At 47.3% G+C, this 17693-nt stretch overlaps 1 long non-coding RNA gene across 21 annotated transcripts in view; it reads left to right on the top strand.

The window, feature by feature from the left end:
• Positions 1–9707, top strand: part of LOC113605789 (uncharacterized) — a 210530-nt gene extending 200823 nt beyond the window's left edge. For 16 of the 21 annotated variants that reach the window (XR_003427345.1, XR_003427351.1, XR_003427350.1 and 13 more), the window contains 2 exons: positions 2514–8578; positions 9040–9707. This is a non-coding gene — a long non-coding RNA (uncharacterized LOC113605789). Of the gene's footprint in view, positions 1–2340; positions 8579–9039 lie in introns of all 21 variants that reach the window. The other 5 variants (XR_003427356.1, XR_003427357.1, XR_003427354.1 and 2 more) reach the window with 5 other exon arrangements.
• Positions 9708–17693: the final 7986 nt, after the last annotated feature.

Below are 17693 nucleotides of genomic sequence, written 5' to 3'. Positions count from 1 at the left end.
TGATTTTTTTTTAATTTTTATTTTTTGGTGACCTTCATTGAGGAAATGAGAGACTTAAAACAAAACATAGAAACAAGTGATAGGAACATGAGAGTTTATAGTAGAAAAAGCAGATTTGAAAACTTCAGAAAGTCTTCTACTGTCTGTTGTCTATTTTTCAGAAAATAGTCAAGGGTTTGCAAAACCAAGAACAATTTTTCAGTTTTAAGTGCTTTCGCTTTCCCCCAACAATGCTGCTTCAGTAAATACAGGCTCAAGGGTACATCTTGTCTGCCCTTCTAGGATCTGAGCATTCTGTACACCTGGCTTGAAAGCTCAGCTGATTAGCTCTCAGACACCACCCATCTCAATCCTAGGCACATCCCCCCATCCCTGGCTGATGGGGCTGGATGCCCAGCGAGAGAGGATGTTTTCACCCAGGAAGAGACAGGAAACAGCTACAGTGTAGAAGATGTTGGTTTGATGAGACAATCCATTAGTTGGTTGACCCCTTCCCAAAAGAAATGGGATTAGGGGGAAAAAACCCCCAAAAACCTTCTTCTGCAAGTTGGAAGTCATGTGACAAATGATTTTTGTTGCAGTACAATATTTAAGTCAAACTAAATGAATAATAATATAATCATAGGCATTCTGCCATTCTTCTATATATTTTTTTTAAAAACTAATTTGAGAATATTTAGAAGTAAGGTACGCTGTTTGTGGCAATTATTTGTGGTGTGTATCTAAACACGCTGCTGGGCTTCCCTGGTGGCACAGTGGTAAGGAATCCGCCTGCCAATGCAGGGGACACGGGTTCGAGCCCTGGTCCAGGAAGATCCCACATGCCACGGAGCAACTAAAGCCCGTGCGCCACAACTACTGAGCCTGCTTTCTAGAGCCCATGAGCCACAACTACTGAAGCCCGCCCTCCTAGAGCCCATGCTCCACAACAAGAGAAGCCACTGTAATGAGAAGCCTGTGCACCGCAAAGAAGAATAGCCCCTGCTCGCTGCAACTAGAGAAAGCCGCACACAGCAACGAAGACCCAATGCAGCCAAAAATAATAAGATAATTTATTTAAAAAACAGAAAATAAAGTCGCTGCTGAGGGGGCTGCAGTTCTATCAAGGTGGATGTCGGGAGACCAGGTCAGGGGAGCTGGAGGAAATCTAGGGGCAGAAGGACCCCACTTCCGAAAGAAATGGCAGTGGAGGCAGGCAGGCAGATTTTAAGTTTTCAGGCAAACACTGCTTTTGAAAAAACCGGATTCTATAATTTGTTATATTAATGATCTTCTTTAAATTATTACTAAAAATGCCATCCAGGGGAACAGGAAGGTAGACTCTGTTTTGTCCTTCCCTTTACCTGTGAACTTCATTTAAAAAATCACTTTATTTTCAGCACCTTGGTTTTGTTGTTTTTGCCAGAAAGTAACTTTTCTGTTCAACAGTATATTAATGCAGAATAGAAATAAAGATGCTTTTAAAAATTCTTTCAAGCACAAAAGGAGATGGTTTTCAACAGATAATTTTACATATTTACATATTTTACCTTAAGCATTTTGTAGTCTCTGCCTACTGGTGAACGGATCAGATTTTTACACTCTTTCAAAATGAACCAGTTTGGCTTCTAAGCCACTGCAAAGGAAGGAAATGAATTCGAACTTTTTTTTTCCCCCCCGCTTCATTTTCGCATCTTCGCATTTCCTTATTTCACATGGTTTAAAATAAAATGCCTCCAGCTTTATTTTTCCTTTCTCAAGAGCAAAGTGAATGTGACTTTTCGGAGGGGTCACAGGATGCCCTGGGGGCCCTTGGGTGTTGCTGGGCCGCTGCCTGCTTTCAGCTTGACTGAAGGGCTTGTCAGAGTTTTCATCTCCTAAGAAACAAGCCGCCGGCGCTGGCCAGAAGCAGGGGAAGGCAGCCGTCTGAGTCCCACGCTGGTTCTTTCCCACTGACATCAAATCCTGAGGTTTTGAAAGTAATCCCACACAAAGACAGCCCTTCATTGTGGTGCCTGTTTGAAATTAGACTAGCAATAATGACCTTTCTAAGATGTCTCGTTGTTAAGATAGCCCCCTGTTGAGTCTGAAAGGCTGCTGAGGGCCTCTCCCCCACTCCCCCGACCAGAGTGGGTGAGATGCCTCAGCAGTCAGGTCAAGGTGACCGCCTGGCTTGGCCGGAGGTGCTGCCCGGTGGCAGGAAGTGGCCGCTAGCCCAGATGGCCGGGCTGCCTCGGGCCCCTATGACCTGGAGCCACCGTTGCTTCCCAGGTCTGAGCCGCTGACTGTCCCCGGCTGAGAACTGCTCTCACCTCCAGGTAAAACAGATTCCTTGACTTCTAACCAGTATTTTTGTTAAAGGGAACTAGAGCCATAAAGGGACTCGACCTGAACATTAGCAAAGAAAGCAGTCATCCCTCCAAGGAGGAGGAGCCCCCAAGGGGCACAGAATGGGGACCGGTGGTCCTCCGCAGAACCCCCGCTGAACCCCACTTATCTTGCTTCTTTTACACAGTGAGTTTTCTTCCCCGTAGCACGTGGCTTCCACAGCAAACTGCCTTGCTGGGGACGTGGATGGAGTCGGGTGCAGCCAGGTGGGCCAACCTGGGTTCAGGCATCTGACTGTGCCCCCTGAATCCGGAGCAACACAGCCGCCTCTCCGCTGGGCCCTGGCCACTCATCCACTGTCTCTGCGGTACCCACGGACTCTTCACACGGAGGCGACTAAGAAAACATTTCTCAGGGAGAACAGACTTGAATGGTAACATCCCTGCATATTAACAGAAACGGAGGAGTATTTAGAGCTTATGTGGTTTGAATGTGACCTTCTTACCAGACTAGCTCACAATAACAATTTAGTTATTTTCGAAAATGGCTGTACTTCTAAATAATTAGATATTGTAATCATTTCCATCAGTGACTCCATTCGGAGCCCTGTTTCCGTTAACATGGTCATTGTGCTACCGTGGCCTGCATGTAGCGCTCGGTCTTTGGAAATAGGAAGTGTATGTTAAGCGTTCTATTATTTCTGCTGCCCACCGCAAGCTCTGCTGTATTTTTCCCAGTGTTCCTATTTGGAGAAGGATTCTGTGCTGTTGAATTTTGATATTCCTAGTGTCCTCTGCAAAGGTTGTCTCTCATTTGAGTTGCTTCTTTTAACCCTTGGCAGTGGTTTTGAAGAGAAGAGGCACGTGAAGACGGTCTGAGTATTTTGTAAACAACCAAAGCTGATTTATCAAAAAGAGCACTTTTTTCTAGTGTAACGGTCTCTGTCAAACTTCTTTCTCTTTTCCGAGTGCTGGAGAATGTGCTGGGTCTGGCCTTTGCATTTGGAAAGTTAGAATGACGCCTCCTTCTCTGTTTTAATATATTTCACCTCTCTGAGGCAGACGGAGCGGAAGCTCACAAGGAAAAGCGATGCCCTTTCCTGTGGTGACATTAACCGGAATCACGTGGAAAACAATCCAAGCCTTGTAGGAAAAGGGAGCCATTAAAATGTGCCCTGAGCGATTGGCTGCACCCAATCTTGCAGCCTGGCTCACTCGCGGCAGCAGTCAGGAGGCTGCTCCCCTGGACGGAGAGAGCCTTGTTGTAGCGCCACAATTAAAATCAGCTCCTCTGCCAAAAATAAAAGGGAGGAGGGAGGGAGGAGAACATCAAAGACAGACTGAAATGTGTAGTTAGTAGTAAGAGTGGTCTCCTCTTGAACCAAAGCCTGCAGCGATTCACGGCCCCCTTGTTAATGAGAAATTTTGACCTCTGGTTTGTAAGTTAAACTTGTAATCCCAGCTAATGAAGTAAATCACTTCCAACTTGAGTCTGTTGTTCCCATCTGCTCTGCACACTGCGTCTGAGAGTGAGGATCCAGGTCCACACACACAGACTGAAGGGAAATATAATTATTCAGTGACCGCAGAGTTTCTTGCATGTTGAGGATGTGCTCGCAGTAACCCTGCAGGCATGGATTGTGGACCTGTCTGTTATTTCACTGTAACCTGTGTGTTGATAAGAGAGAGAGCCTGTTAGACTCTGGGTTGAACAGCAGGATTGAATGACACTTCAGGGAGGTAAGTTGGGGACCCTACACACTGCATTTCTTCATTTCTTCAGCAAATGGAAATCTTAGTTCCAGGCCAACGACCGAGCAGACAGTCTAGTACTTTGCATAGGGTAGAAGTCGATGCATATTTCCTGAAGAAATGCTGCTGAATGAAGGAAAGACTATTCGGGTGATGTGGAGCTCAGAGGGAGAGAAGAAAGCACCGCTCAGGAATGTGAGTCCAAGAAAGGCAGGGCTGAGGAGTCTGCGAGCTGCCTGACTTCCGGCTGCGCTGAGCCTTGGTGGGGAGGAGAGGAGCCGTTGTGTGAAACTGGGTACAGCTGGGATGCTAAGGGGCTTGCTTCTTCGAGTGACAGATTATAGCTGAGAGAAACGGGCTAAAAAATTACCCTATTTTAATTACGTGAGGGCAGAAGTAGGTATTAGGCTGTTGCTTCGTCTAAAAGGGATTTCATTCAGAGAGCTGTTGACATTCTGTTGGAGGTCCATGACACATCACGTTCTATTCCTCCCGGCTAGTCTAAATTCTCTAAAATTTTCCGGATTATTGTGTAAATTATCTTAGCTTCTGACCGGGAAACAATACTATTAATTTTTGGCCAGGAGACAACTCAGCCGCACAGTCTGGTGCCAGGGCATAGTGACCTGTCAGAGGTGAACCTTCTGGTCTTTGGGGAATGTTATCCCTCCCCCCAAGGGGAGGATGCCTTTTCTGGAGTTCAGGCCACCACCCTCCAATCTAGGCCGACTTTCCCAGTGGTGGGGAGGTGGCTGCCCTCGGAACCGGCTGGGATCACGAGCAATCAGTGGGACCTCCCATGGGGCAGGGGTGGCACTGCCCACCCTCTCTGTAGGCGGGATCTCTGTGACAAAAATCCCACAATGGAAAATGGCTCTTGTTCAGAAAAATCGGAGAAGCCGGAATTTTCCTTCTCCTATTGGACATCCTTGTCCCTCTCCAATCCCTTGGCAGGTATCAGCCTAAAACGTTTCTGAAGACTTAAAGCTTTCTAGGCCTAAGGAGGGAGTTTGGGAGGGAGGATGTTTTTAAACCACTGACTCCTGTTATTTCTGTTGAAGGGCACTTAGACCTAGTCTCCTTGTGTCTCTCTGGTTTTACATTAGACAAAGCGAAGCATTTGGGCATTTGTCCTGTTTGTATGACCCTGGAGAGAGCTCTGGGGTGAGTCCCCAGGCAGGAAAAGTCACTGACCGGTGTCTGAAATCTGAGGACGTCTGGGGCCTGAGGCTGGGCATTCAGATCTACTACAAACAACAGTGCGTTATACGTCAAGTGATTTGAATAATCTCATTTTTCCTCTAAATTTGAGCATGTATAAAATATTGATTTCATCAACAAGTGGAGCAAATGCCACAGCGAATCTGTTCTCCGATGGTGCACCTGGTATGTGGAGAAGCCTGTCGAGAGGGGCCGTGAACATAATCATGCTTTATTAGCTGCATGGGCTTTTTCCTTTGTTTCTTTTCATTTAATTCAAAGTGAAACAACTCAGCATGCAAAACTGAAATTAGCTGGGAAAAAAAAAAAGGTGTAAGTGAATAAACAGGCAGATCCATTAGAGTCGATGGGTTATCGGATCCCTTGCCACTCCTCAGACAGCGGCCTATTAAAAGCGGTAATGTTTGCTGCCGGCGGTGCCCCTGGCAAAGAAAGAAGGCCAAGGCAGGCCTATTTCACATGCATCAGACACAAGAATTAAATAGACCAATGTTCCCTAAAAGACTGAAGTACATCTCTTTCTGACGTTCATCTCAGGCAAAAATTCATTGATCTCAGTATGTCCCTTGGCAATTATAAAATATTAAATCCAAGTCACACTTTTCTAGTTGGCTTAATTTTTTCTCTTTTCACAGCTTTCTATTTGATCAATTTTAACAAGTTAGGAATAGCATCTAATAATAAAAAGTGCAGAGTTTAAAAGTTTGTTCTTTTGACATTCTTTTCTTTTTTATTTTGTTTTGGGTTTGCATTAACTTTGTGTTATATAAAATGACTTGAATGCCATTTTAACAAACAGAAAGAACATGAGTGAACCAGAAGGTTCTTTACTGAGAATGATATTCATTAGTAGGCATCCAACGATAAGGACAGCCTGATTTAAAGATTTTTATTTTTTTTTTTTAGCACATGCCCAAATAGCCTTCTTATTGTTTTGTAGTCATTAATGCTCCTCTATTCCAAAATTAGCATGTGGTTTCAGCTGGGAGTATCTGGTGGGGCTAGAGGTTTGACTGCGTTCCACTGAGATTTACAAAAGATGCAAATTCCTTTCCCCATTTTTATGCATATGTAATGTTTTAGTGTTTGATGTTTGTTAATTCAGAATATACCATAAATGCTAACACAGACACACATGATAAAAATGCAGAATTTTGGCAGCCCGTTTTCATTAGACCATCAGTATGGGAATTATTGGGGGGAAATGTTGCATAATAGTAACTTTACTCTCCAATTCTCCTTGCCATAAACTATGAGCACATCCCCCCAAATTTATAATTTATAATATATAGAATCATTTTATGTGAAATAATAAATTCTTCTGAAATAAAATCTATTATGGTCTTCTCCCTACATTTAAGTTTTCATATGGGAAAGTTATTCACCTGTTGTCTACCAATTCCTTTATTTAAAGCTTTATTTATATTATGTCATTTAATTCTTACCACAAATCCATGAGGTCATGGTATTGTCTCCACTTTTCAGATAAGAGGTGCAAGGGGCCCACGATCATCCAGCAACTTCCCTCTCTGGCCAGCCAGGCCAGTCCCTCTGGGGTTTTGACAGCAGGATCAGAAAGAAAGAGAGGAGGAGAGAAGGTCAGGGTGGAGAGGGAGAGGCCTGGGGGATAGTGCTGAGGAGTGTTGAAAAGGATGGGGCCACTGCAGTACGTCAGGGAGAAAGCAGGAGAGAAGAGCCAGGTTCAGAAGCAGTGCTGTGATCTGTGTATCTCCCTTAGACTGTTGGAGGAATGTCAGGATTGAACTTGGCTTATTTTGAAATTTATTATGTTTACATTGACAGATTGTGTTTCTTTGTCTGAGACACTACCCTGAGACTGGACCACATAGGTGATGGCTTTATAATTACTAAGGTTGTTTTGAATGGCCAATTACAATGTTTCAAAGAGAATTCAAAATAGAGCTGGAGCATGGGGACGAGAAGGCTCTAAGCCTGGTGGCTTCTGGGCTCCTAATAGGCTCTGCTTGGGTCTCTAAAGGGGCATCAGATGCAGAATTTTCTGCACAGTCTCTTTGTGGCTGCCATTGTCATTCTCCTCCTCTGCCTGTTTTCCCTTGCTGCCCGTGTGTCCTCACCTCGCTCACCATGCAATGATGATGCATTGCATTTTCCTCTCTGAGATGGCAAGAAAAGACCTCTCAAGGAGATGATTAGTGCCATAGGGGTCCAAACTGCCGTGAGCCATCTCTTGTCATGGTCCAGACAACGCAGGGCCTGCTGTGGGACCCTGAGCCCAGGGCCAGCAGTGTGTACCATCATGGTGGGCTCACCCACCTCTGCGTCTCCCACCGTGGTGTCCCCTCTCTGAGTCACTAGCCTCCATTAAGGTTTGCTCCCTCATCTGCATGCTGAGATCTCTTTTATCACTCCAGCACCTAGAACATGGCTTGACACAGAACAGGTGTCCAGGTAGGATCTGTTGAGCAGAAGGATGGATGGATGGGTGGATGGATGGACGGACAGACTGGAGAATGGTTGAGAGTATCTCGTAAACTCATGTCAGGAACTGAAATAGGCTACTCCTCCGAGGAGCATCGGCATTTTTTGGAAGACCTAATGTTGATGAAAATAATCAATAAACAATCTATGATAGGAATAGAAAAGAGTTTTATGTGAGCCAAACTGAGGACTATAGTCTAGAAGACAGCCTCTCGGATAACTGAGGAACTGCTCCGGAGAAGCACGGTTTTCAGCACAGTGTTATATCTTGGCAGAACAAGGAACATTAAACAAGTCTGGGATACATTCCTTCAGGGTTTCCATAAAAAACAGATCCGCACGTCCACAGTGAGTCAGTATGGCCTGGCACCTGGGAAGGGAGTCTTATCAAAGGAGTATGCATTGGCACCCCAGTAAGGTAGGCATTTCATCTTTATTTTTAATATGGACATTCTTTACTTCTGGTCAGTGCACCCTTTTCTAAATAATTAAAGCAGACGTACAACGTGTGTTTGATAGGCCACAAACAGTCTGCTTTAGTTAGCATACAGTTCAAGTTAATTCATGTATAAGCCAGAATGACTTCCCCTTTTCTCAATATGTGAACATTTCTTCTATCACTAGGAAGGATGCTACACACACCAAGAAATGTTACCCCAAAGTGGGGTTACCCAAAGTTTGCTCCTCTGACCACCTGTTATGCAACTTACCTGAGCAGCCTTTTCATTGGGTCTTTGGGCCCCACACAAGACCTACTTAATCAGAAATGTGTCTTTTTAATAGGTGCTCCAGAGGATTCTTTTGCACTCCAGTATTTGAGAAGTTCTGCTTTTCTAAAGGTAAGATTTTAGGAGTTAGGATGCTGATCTGCTGGAGGGGGAGCAGAAACTCTTCCCTGGTACCAGCAGCTAAAACCTCCTTTCTGCACCACCTACCTGATCCAAGGCAGCCCGAGGACCCAGCCCAGCCTCCTGGACACTAGGTGCCCTCCCTGCCACAAGGCCGAGGCTACATTCCCATAGCCCCCATCCCATCTCTCTCAGCAGCAGGCTTCTTCCTCACGCCCTGGGATCAGGGTGGACCTTTTGCAGCTTTGCCCTGCCCCCATGCTGCCCACATTAAGCTCCTTGAGTAGCAGGGACCTTGTGAGAGGCCCCAGGCCCTTTGGATCAGTGGTTCGCTACAAGCTTGTCCAATTCCCCCAAAGGAGGGAGACTAGACATTTCCTTCTGGGATTCTGGGAGGAATTCCTGGGATATAGAAGCTGTCAGTGTGGGCTAACGAAGCTATTTCTTCTTAGGTGGAGCCTCAGTTATCTCATCTGTAAACTGGGAGTAAGAAGAACAACCTCCTTGGTTGCTTCGGACACCACGGGAATGTGAGAAACCTTTGCAAGTCTTAAAATGCGCAAAGGCTCTGCGCATATGTGCCCATTTTAACCTTGAATCCTGAAGTGTATCTGGGGTGATTTCCTTCCTCCATTGGTGGATCTGGGGGAAGACTCTCCTCCCCTCCAGATCTGAACCTCTATGTGCCTTGCGAGAGAAAAGTGCCTCTTGAAGGTCTGTGTGCAGTGAAACTTTGCACAGGCTTTGAGGGTTGCAGCATGTCCCCACAATCCCCTTTTCCAGATTAAATGTTTGCATCTCTTGTTATATTAGGAATTAGACCTACTTTGTGATCATTGCACCTGAGTACCTGTAAAATACAAAAATACAGCAGTGGCTGGTGTCTACGAATTGGCTGTTTTTGGTGTGCATGCGTGCCTCCGTGTGTGTGTGTGTGTGTGTGTGTGTGTGTGTGTGTGTTTGTGTGTAATATATATTCAAGGCAGGCAAAACGGTTTACATATTCCCAACCCATGTTAACAAGATGTTCTTTCCTGAACATAACATGTTTCTGAAAATTCCTGAATCTTTCACTCTGAAACTCAACAATATTGTTATTAAAATGGTTCTGTTTAAAGAACACCTTGGTGAACTTTGTTTCCTTTTAACAACATGCTCATTTTAAAGGTCAGGGTGTTGAGTTGCCAGAGCAGTGACCTAAAAATAACCTTTCCCTTCTACCTGAGTTTCTGATCCGTGATGTTAGCATTTGGAAACGCTCTTTCCCTTCTAGTTTCTGCAGCTAAAGGAGTTGCAGCCCCTTCAGCTATACTCATAAAAATTTGCTTCCAGACAACATGGTCTGTTTATTGTGTAATAATCGAAATGGCACTAAATTGCAGTGATTGCCGAACACTTAGGAATTGTATTAACCTCTTAAGTGCTAAGTGGTTTGCTGTCGTCTCCCCACTCAGATGTGCAGCCCCAATGTGTTTCTGTCCCTTTGCTTCCCTCAGTCAGTGTCATGGGGGAAGCAAGTGTCCTCAAGCCCAAGTCCTGCCTGGGAGCAGGCTGGATCCTGCTGGCACCGCACTAACCAGAAGAGAGTCCTGCCTGACCTGTGGCAGAGATGATAAACTGTCCCTACCGGGGATCCCGAGAGGCTGGATTGGCCAGTCTTGGCCCACCAAGTCCCACTTCTGGCTTCAGCTGTGTTGTGTGTTTTATGACAGTTGCTTTATAGCTCAGTTTGAGAATTGATTCTCCAAAGAGCAAAGAGAATAGCTGGTCTTTCTGCCAGAGCCATCATCTTTGGGAAGCTGCTCCCAGTTGGGCGAGTCCCGGCTGCCCTACAGGAGGCCAGGTGGCCGTGGCCTTGGCGTCCCTGCGCCCTGCCCGCCGCCAGCCCTGTCCACACTGCTCTGGCGAGCGGCAGGCCCGGGAAGGAAGAGTTAACCAGAAATGGAGCGGCGCTGCTCCAGGGCAGGCAGCCTCGCTGCAGAACCGAGCAGCTTCGTGCAAAGGCAAGTCATTTCCCGAAACACTGCAGACACACGGCCTCGGGCAGCCTAAAACCTTTGGAGACCAAAATGGCTCGCAGGGGTTGGAAGTAATAAGGTGTTTTTCCCTTCTTTCTCCTTCACTGAAATTCTGCGAGGTTGCTCTGCATTGCTGGGGAACAATGGTGCTCTTTTTGTGTTTTCTATGGGTATTAAGATCCATTACGCTGTGACATTTTTAAGATTGGTTATCCTGTACTTTGGTGTTAAATTGAAGTTGTTTGTTTTGAATTTAATTCTTTCATTTTTCAAATGGAAAAGGCAGCTCTGCGTTGCGGTGAGGCTGGCTCACTGAAGTGTGCCCGTACTCATTCGGGGGTGGATATCTTTGCCATCCCCGGACCTCGGCAGAATTAGCCCTGATAGAACATGACCTATTTCTCTATTGGAAAGTCTGTAAGAATCCTGGGAGACGACTTTAAAAACTAGGAACTAGGGGTCGTCTCCATTGTATGTCGAGGGAGAAACAGGATACGAGCTGGGTTTTAGCAGAATGTTATACATCCAATCTGTTATGCCTAATGCAGCCTGCATATAATTATTACTACTCTCTGTTTACGACAGCAGCAAAATCAGCTTCCATCCAACAAATGACCCAGCAGCAGTGGGCCAGCCGCCTCTGAAATGACATCTGTTAACTCTTTGTCAAATGCCCTCTCGTTGTCCCTTTCTCCTAAACAGCTCTGTGGTTAATTATGACCTGAGCATATGACACAGTCTTTTCGAGTGGAGAGAACTGCTTAGGGGCAAGGAGAAATCTAGCTCCAAGAAATTGTCTTCTCTCGCCCTTCAAAAAAAAAAAAAAAAAAGCCATAGCAAATTGTTTTAAAGTAAACATTCATTTATTGCACCAGAATAGGTTGTTGGACTACGTTTTGATTAAGCACTAAGATTACAGGGTTATTGTATAGCATTGTGTCGAGAGGCCCAGCCATTCATGGAAAAAAGAATCACATCAAATTCTTGTCAAACCATAAAAAAGTTTCCATCAGAGGAACTTGGGCGGCCTTGATGCCTGTGAGCGGGGAGCTGGTATACATTTGTGCCACTGTTATCAACTTCATTAATGGTGAAAGGCAGTTTCATCTTAATTGGTCACTGGAACTTGGAAAGACCAATCTGATAAACCAGAATTTAGGCCCAGCCCCAATGAAGGAAGTATAAAGTGCCTTCTATATCCGGCTGCCCGGGGTTCGTGTGGGCTGGGTTTTCTCCCTGGAGCCTGTGTGGGGTGGCTGGTTTCCGGTACTGGCACTGACGTTCCATCTGGGGGCCTCCTTGCCTTCACCCCCTATGAGATGAGCTCAAGGATGCGAGTCCTAGGCCTTCACTTTGGATCCATACATCAGCGCAGGGCTGAACATGTGCCGATCTGGGTCTCTACTCTCTGCCTGCTCACGGCCCTGGGTTCTTGCAAGTGTCTCCCGCTGTGGTAGCCCCCTAGCTTCTTTGTGTGGAGATCATCAAAGGATTGCCGGGAACTGGGCTGAGCTGTCCCCCCACACAGGGCCACAGGGCTCAAGCCTGCCCTGGACACCAGTCCTTGAGAAATCCAGAATGGCATCCCTAACCTTGCCTGGGAAGGGCACTCGGGGGTTGAGGGGGTCCCACCGTGACTCAGGAGGGTCTCCCAGGCCCTTCTAGCCTGGAGGAAGCTCCTGATAGCCGCCTCCCAGCTGGACCCCTGCCTTGAGATTGAGGGGCGAAGTTAGCAGCCTGGGAGATTCCACAGCTTTCCATCTAAGACCCCAGGGAGCCCTGCCCTGTGTTTGGCCAACCCTGACAAGATAGCCTGGCCACAGACGTGACCAGGGACTGTTCTACAATCTGGAGACAGTAAATGGAAACCCATTCCAGACTGATGTTCTCAGATACTGTTTTCATTTCCTTTGTTGCTTCTGAAGGAAACGCATTTTAGTATAATTCAAAAACCACATTATCTGCCCAAATCCCATCTTTCCAGCAGCATCCTCTGAGTTGCTGCCCACATGGGTTCTGAGGCCTGCTCCTGCCCCTTGCCAGCTGGAGGGTCTGTGGGCTCACCTCTTGGAAACCACAAGGGTGAGAGGGGTCCCTGAGGGTCCCAGGTGTAAGCTTGTGTGAACACAGCAGTGCTGCCTCAGACGTCAGTTTCTTTTTACGCAGGCATTTAAATGTGTCTTTGCTTGGAAGCCAAGGCCAGACCAAGTAGATGGCGAGTTTTGGGGTAGAGGGAGCAAGTCCAGAGGTGGCCAGCTTGGGGAAGGAGGAGCGGCATTTCTGCGTGGATTTATTCATTCCCTAAGACCCTGACACGGAAGGTCCTAGACCTTGAATCAAAGTCGGACATTTCGGCTCTGTCCTTCCGTGCTGTGGCTCCAATCCCAATCGGGAATAAGCATCTGTGTGAGAGAGGTCCTGTTTCCTAATTTGTGGCAACTGGTTCCTCCAAGTAATATAATTATATTCAAAGTAAGTTATGTGATGGGAGCAGAATTTGAAGAGAGTATTGAAATGAATGCTTTGGCTTTGTTCCCTGCTGGCTTTCTGCCAGGGAGGGGGAGCTGCGAAATGAGTTTCCGAAACCATGCCCCACGATGCACAGCCAGATGCTGGGACAGATCTCATGTGGTCTTTTTTTTTTTAATTGAAATATAGTTGATTTACAATGAGTTAGTTTCAGGTGTACAGCAAAGTGATTCAGTTATTCATATACCATACACACACACACATACATATATATATATATATATATATATATATTTTTTTTTAGATTCCTTTCCATTATAGGTTATTACAAGATATTGAGTATAGTTCCCTGTGCTATACAGTAGGTCCTTGTTGGTTATCAATTTAATATATAGTATTGTGTATATTTTAATCCCAAACTCCTAATTTATTCCTCCCCCTTCCTCAACTTTCCCCTTTGGTAACCGTAAGTTTGTTTTCCATGTCTGTGAGTCTATTTCTGTTTTGTAAATACTTTCATTTGTATCATGTTTTGAGATTCCACATATCTCTCATGTGGTCTTGTGCCACATCGCAGAACCTTGGCCCTGGCTTATCCCTGGTCCATCCTGCAGACAGCATCTCCCCTGCGTGATTGGATAAACTGCCTCGTGTCACCCCTGCCTGCTTCGCTTGAGTTTTAAGAACTTGATCCTGGGAAAGGGAGGAGAAGGAGCTGATTAGGAGTCAAACCCCTCATGCCCGGACCTTGTGCCCACGCTGCGTGATAAGGTGCAGGCCATAGAAGTTTCCTTGCAGGTCCCCTTTCCCGAGATGCTCCTCTCCTGCTCGCCCAGGACACAGGTGGGGTGTGGACTCGCTTCAGGAGGGGCCCTGAAAAGTGCATCCGGGTCAGTCCTGAGGCCAGGACCCTTCTCTGCCACATCCACAGGGCTGAGGCTTTGGGCCTGAGACTCAGGACCTGAAGTCTCCTGTTAGACTCTGTCCTGGGGATGCACATGTGGATTAAATTAGAGCAATATGTTTTTCTAACAGCATCTCGGCTGAAAAGCCAAGCAGATAAATGGAGACAAACCCAGCTTTATGTGAATGAAAAGCGGCTGATGGGGGAGCCACTTCTGCCTGAAGCACCACAGCTGGCAGGGCTGCCCTCCTGGGCTTGCGCACCCTCCCACCTCCCCCTCCAGCCGTGACCCCGGAAGCACTCACCGTAGGGCTCCTTCTGCCTCTGAACACCCCTCACTGGGCCTCTGCTCTGGCCAAACCGGCTTCCTGCCCATCTCCAAACCTGCTGTGTTCTGCCCACCCCTTGGCCATGGCCGTCACCCATGCTGTGCTCTCTGTGCAGGATTTTCCCTCAAGATCGTCTGGCACCGTGGTGAAGAGTACACAGTCCACCAGAGTCACCGTGGGCAGGTCGCTTACCTGCTTCGTCTTCAGTTTCCTCACCTGTCAGTGGGGATGATGATGTCTACCCCGCAGAGCTCAGGGAGGACTGAGGGAATGATTCACATGAAGCCCTTAGCACGGCACCCGGGACGCAGCTAACATTTGTTGATCATCATCATCATCATTATTATTGTTACTACCACCTCTCCAAACACCACCTGGCCTCAGGGCATGGTTCTCTCTCTGCCCCACTGATCAGCTTCCTCGGAGGGATCATTTCCTCCTTAGGGAGGTTCCTTCTGCACCTCCGATGGATGGTTGCATGCTGGCTGAAGGTAGGGAACCCTCAGCGCAGGGGCCTCGTCAGGGTAGCGGCAGAGGTGGAGATGGCAGGTATTTGGGTAACATTTGTTGGTAGCTTGGTTTGTGATTATGGGTTTCGGTGCTGGTTTTAATGAGAAGGAAGAGTGGGCCGAGCTCTCCCACAAAGGCAGCCTGTATCCATCACTCCTGGGCTCGCTCACAGGTCTTTCTTATGGAGCTGGTCCCGAGGCCCCCGGGGGAAACAGGTGGTAACTTCCTAGCAGTTGAACACTAGTCAGGAACTGATTAGTCCCTGGATGACTCAAGAGTTTAGGAGTAGTGTTTCGTATTATTTGAAGCTGCTCTCTTTTGCAAACACTTCCATGGACTTTCACTAAAGGAGCCCCTTCCTAGTATGACAAAAGCATAAGTGGAATCCCTCCTTCTCCCCCGCAGGTGCCCACTGGCTGCTTCCGCACCATAAATCCTTCCTCATCAGACAGCCCCACTCAGCTGACATCCCCTAGTAGACCGTAATCTTCAAGAGGGAAGGGAAGGGGTTGTTCTCCGATTCGTACACCTGCCCCCAATGCCGAGGCGCTTACACAAGTTACGGGTGAGGCAAGTGCTCCGTAAATCTCGAGTGCCTGATAGTACTACTTGGGAATGCCAAACCCTCCTCTCCTCTTGGCCCTCGCAGCTCTGTATCTGCACTCCTCTTCCGGACGCACAACGTTCTCCGGGAAGGCAGGGACTGCGTCCAGCTCCTTACCGGCATCCTCCCAATGCTGAGAACATGGCAGGTGTTGCATAAATAGTTGCTGTGAACGAATGAGTAGAAGGAGAGAGAGTGTGAGATAATAGAAAATACATACTGGTCTCTGCCTTCGGTTCCTGGCACGGGGCTCCTGAAACCCTGGTAATTTCCTGGGTGGTAAGAGTGTCTTTTTTTCTAGTGAGGTGACTCTGTGGGGCTCCTGGATGATGGCTGGTCCCCAGAAACATCAAGCCATGATTAGAAGCTTGGAGTTTTCAGCCCCACCCGCGATTCTCTTTAAAAGGAAGAAGGGCTGAAAATGGAGTTAATGATAGATCATGCCTACGTGGTGAGGCCTCCACAAAAATCCCAAAAGTACAGGGTTCAGAAACCTTCAGGTTGGTGAACACATTCACGTACCGGGAGGGTGAACCACCCTGACTCCACGGGCACAGAAGCTCCTGTGCTTGGGACCCTCCCAGACCTCGCCCTATGTATCTCTACATCTGGCTGCGCATCTGTATTCTTTATTGTATCCTTTTATAACGTGGTAAACGTAAGTAACTGTTTTCCTGACTTCTGTGAGCTGCTCTAGCAAATTAATCAAACCCAAGGAGAGGGTCGTGGGAGCCTCTGATTTATAGCTGATCCGTCAGAAGCACAGGTGACAACCTGGACTTGTAACTGGCATCTGAAGGTGGGGGGCAGCCTTGTGAGGCTGAGCCCTTAACCTATGGGATCTGACGAGATCTTCAGGGAGATAGTGGCAGAATTGAGTTAAATTGTAGGACGTCCAGCTGGTGTTGCAGAATTGCTTGCTGTGGGAACCCTCCCACACACATATGGTGACCAGAAGCGTTAGAAGTGAAGTGTTCCATGTGAAAAGTAAAGGAGAGGAAGAAGGAGGAAGGACTGAGTTTTCTTCCTAATACATAGAGAGGGATTGCTAAGAAAATGGCAATGCAGGTTATTGTCCCAAGAAGACGGCTGTGAGTGTGAAAGAAAACAAGGGCCGTGTGAGACCCCTCTGGACAATAACCTACACGGAAGGTGGCCCTGTAGGGAATAAATGCCCTCTCTTACTCTCCTCTCTCATTCCAATCTTGAGCTGGAGAAGCCTGGGGGCTTGACCCCCACTAGAAGCCAGAGGCAAAGAGCCCATTAATGTGGACCCCCTGGGCCAGCCCTGAGGGCGGAGGGGGATCTGGAAGTACAAAATGAGCATGCTTGGCTCTCCTGGGAAGCAGGGAAGTGGATCCCATTTCTCAGCACTGTTCTCTGACAGGTACAAAAATGGCCTTCGTCAGCTTTGCCGATTTCATCCAGCTCAGCTTCTGATGCATTTTAAATTCCCCACAGAAGACAGACAAAGATGGACTCAGGTAGGGTCCTGCTCAGAGACAAACCTCTGACATCCCCACCTCCAACCGACTACACCCCAGCCTCAGACAGGGGATCAGGAGTCAGGAGTTTAAAATCACAGCCAGGCTCCATCCCCAAGCTGGTTTGGGATTATCCCCGTCAGAGAGCATGGGAAGGAAAAAAGCAGATTTCTTTTTTCTCTTTGAGTTAAAAGTCTGCAGCATACAAGCTACTCTTATATGCATGTCTTTTTGGAGACAAAGGGCAGTTGGAAAATTAGGAAGCAGTTTTTTTTTTCTTTTCTGATTTGATGCTGGTGTCTTAAGAATCTGAGTTTATATGAAAAATGTGAGAGTGCCAAACCTCAAAGCTAGTCCTTGGAGCCAAAGTGAGTGGAGTGCTAGCCGAGAAGAAAAACGAGGGCGAGGTCGTGATGCGGTGTGGCGCAGGAGGCCCCGTGGGCCCGCTCGTCTGGAATTCTGCAGCGCTCAGGTTGTGTGGGATCACGCTTCCCAGCGCTTGTTCATATCTTATTGCCACGGGTGAGATGGGCGGGCAGCAGCATCCCACACATTCAAAAGACCTGTGTTACTGGTGGAGGGCTTGGACTGGGTCTCTGTTGGGAAGTCCGAATCTGGGAGACGCCTTATCACCCAGCAGGTCCCCCTTCTTTCTCCATAAAGTGGGGACCCCCTCTCAGGGTCCCACTAAGCACCTCCCCTTCTGGGTGGTATATATCTTTCTGTAGCTTGCTTTTACACTCTCTCTCTCCCTCTCTCTATGTATGTCATGTATGTCTCTATGTATG

The sequence above is a fragment of the Aethalodelphis obliquidens genome, unplaced genomic scaffold, assembly GCF_003676395.1.
Source record: "Aethalodelphis obliquidens isolate GAN/ISIS:26980383/991018 unplaced genomic scaffold, ASM367639v1 scaffold43, whole genome shotgun sequence".
Taxonomy (NCBI): domain Eukaryota; kingdom Metazoa; phylum Chordata; class Mammalia; order Artiodactyla; family Delphinidae; genus Aethalodelphis; species Aethalodelphis obliquidens.
Note: the sequence above shows the minus strand (reverse complement) of the source record. Positions and strands in the feature narration are given on the sequence as shown.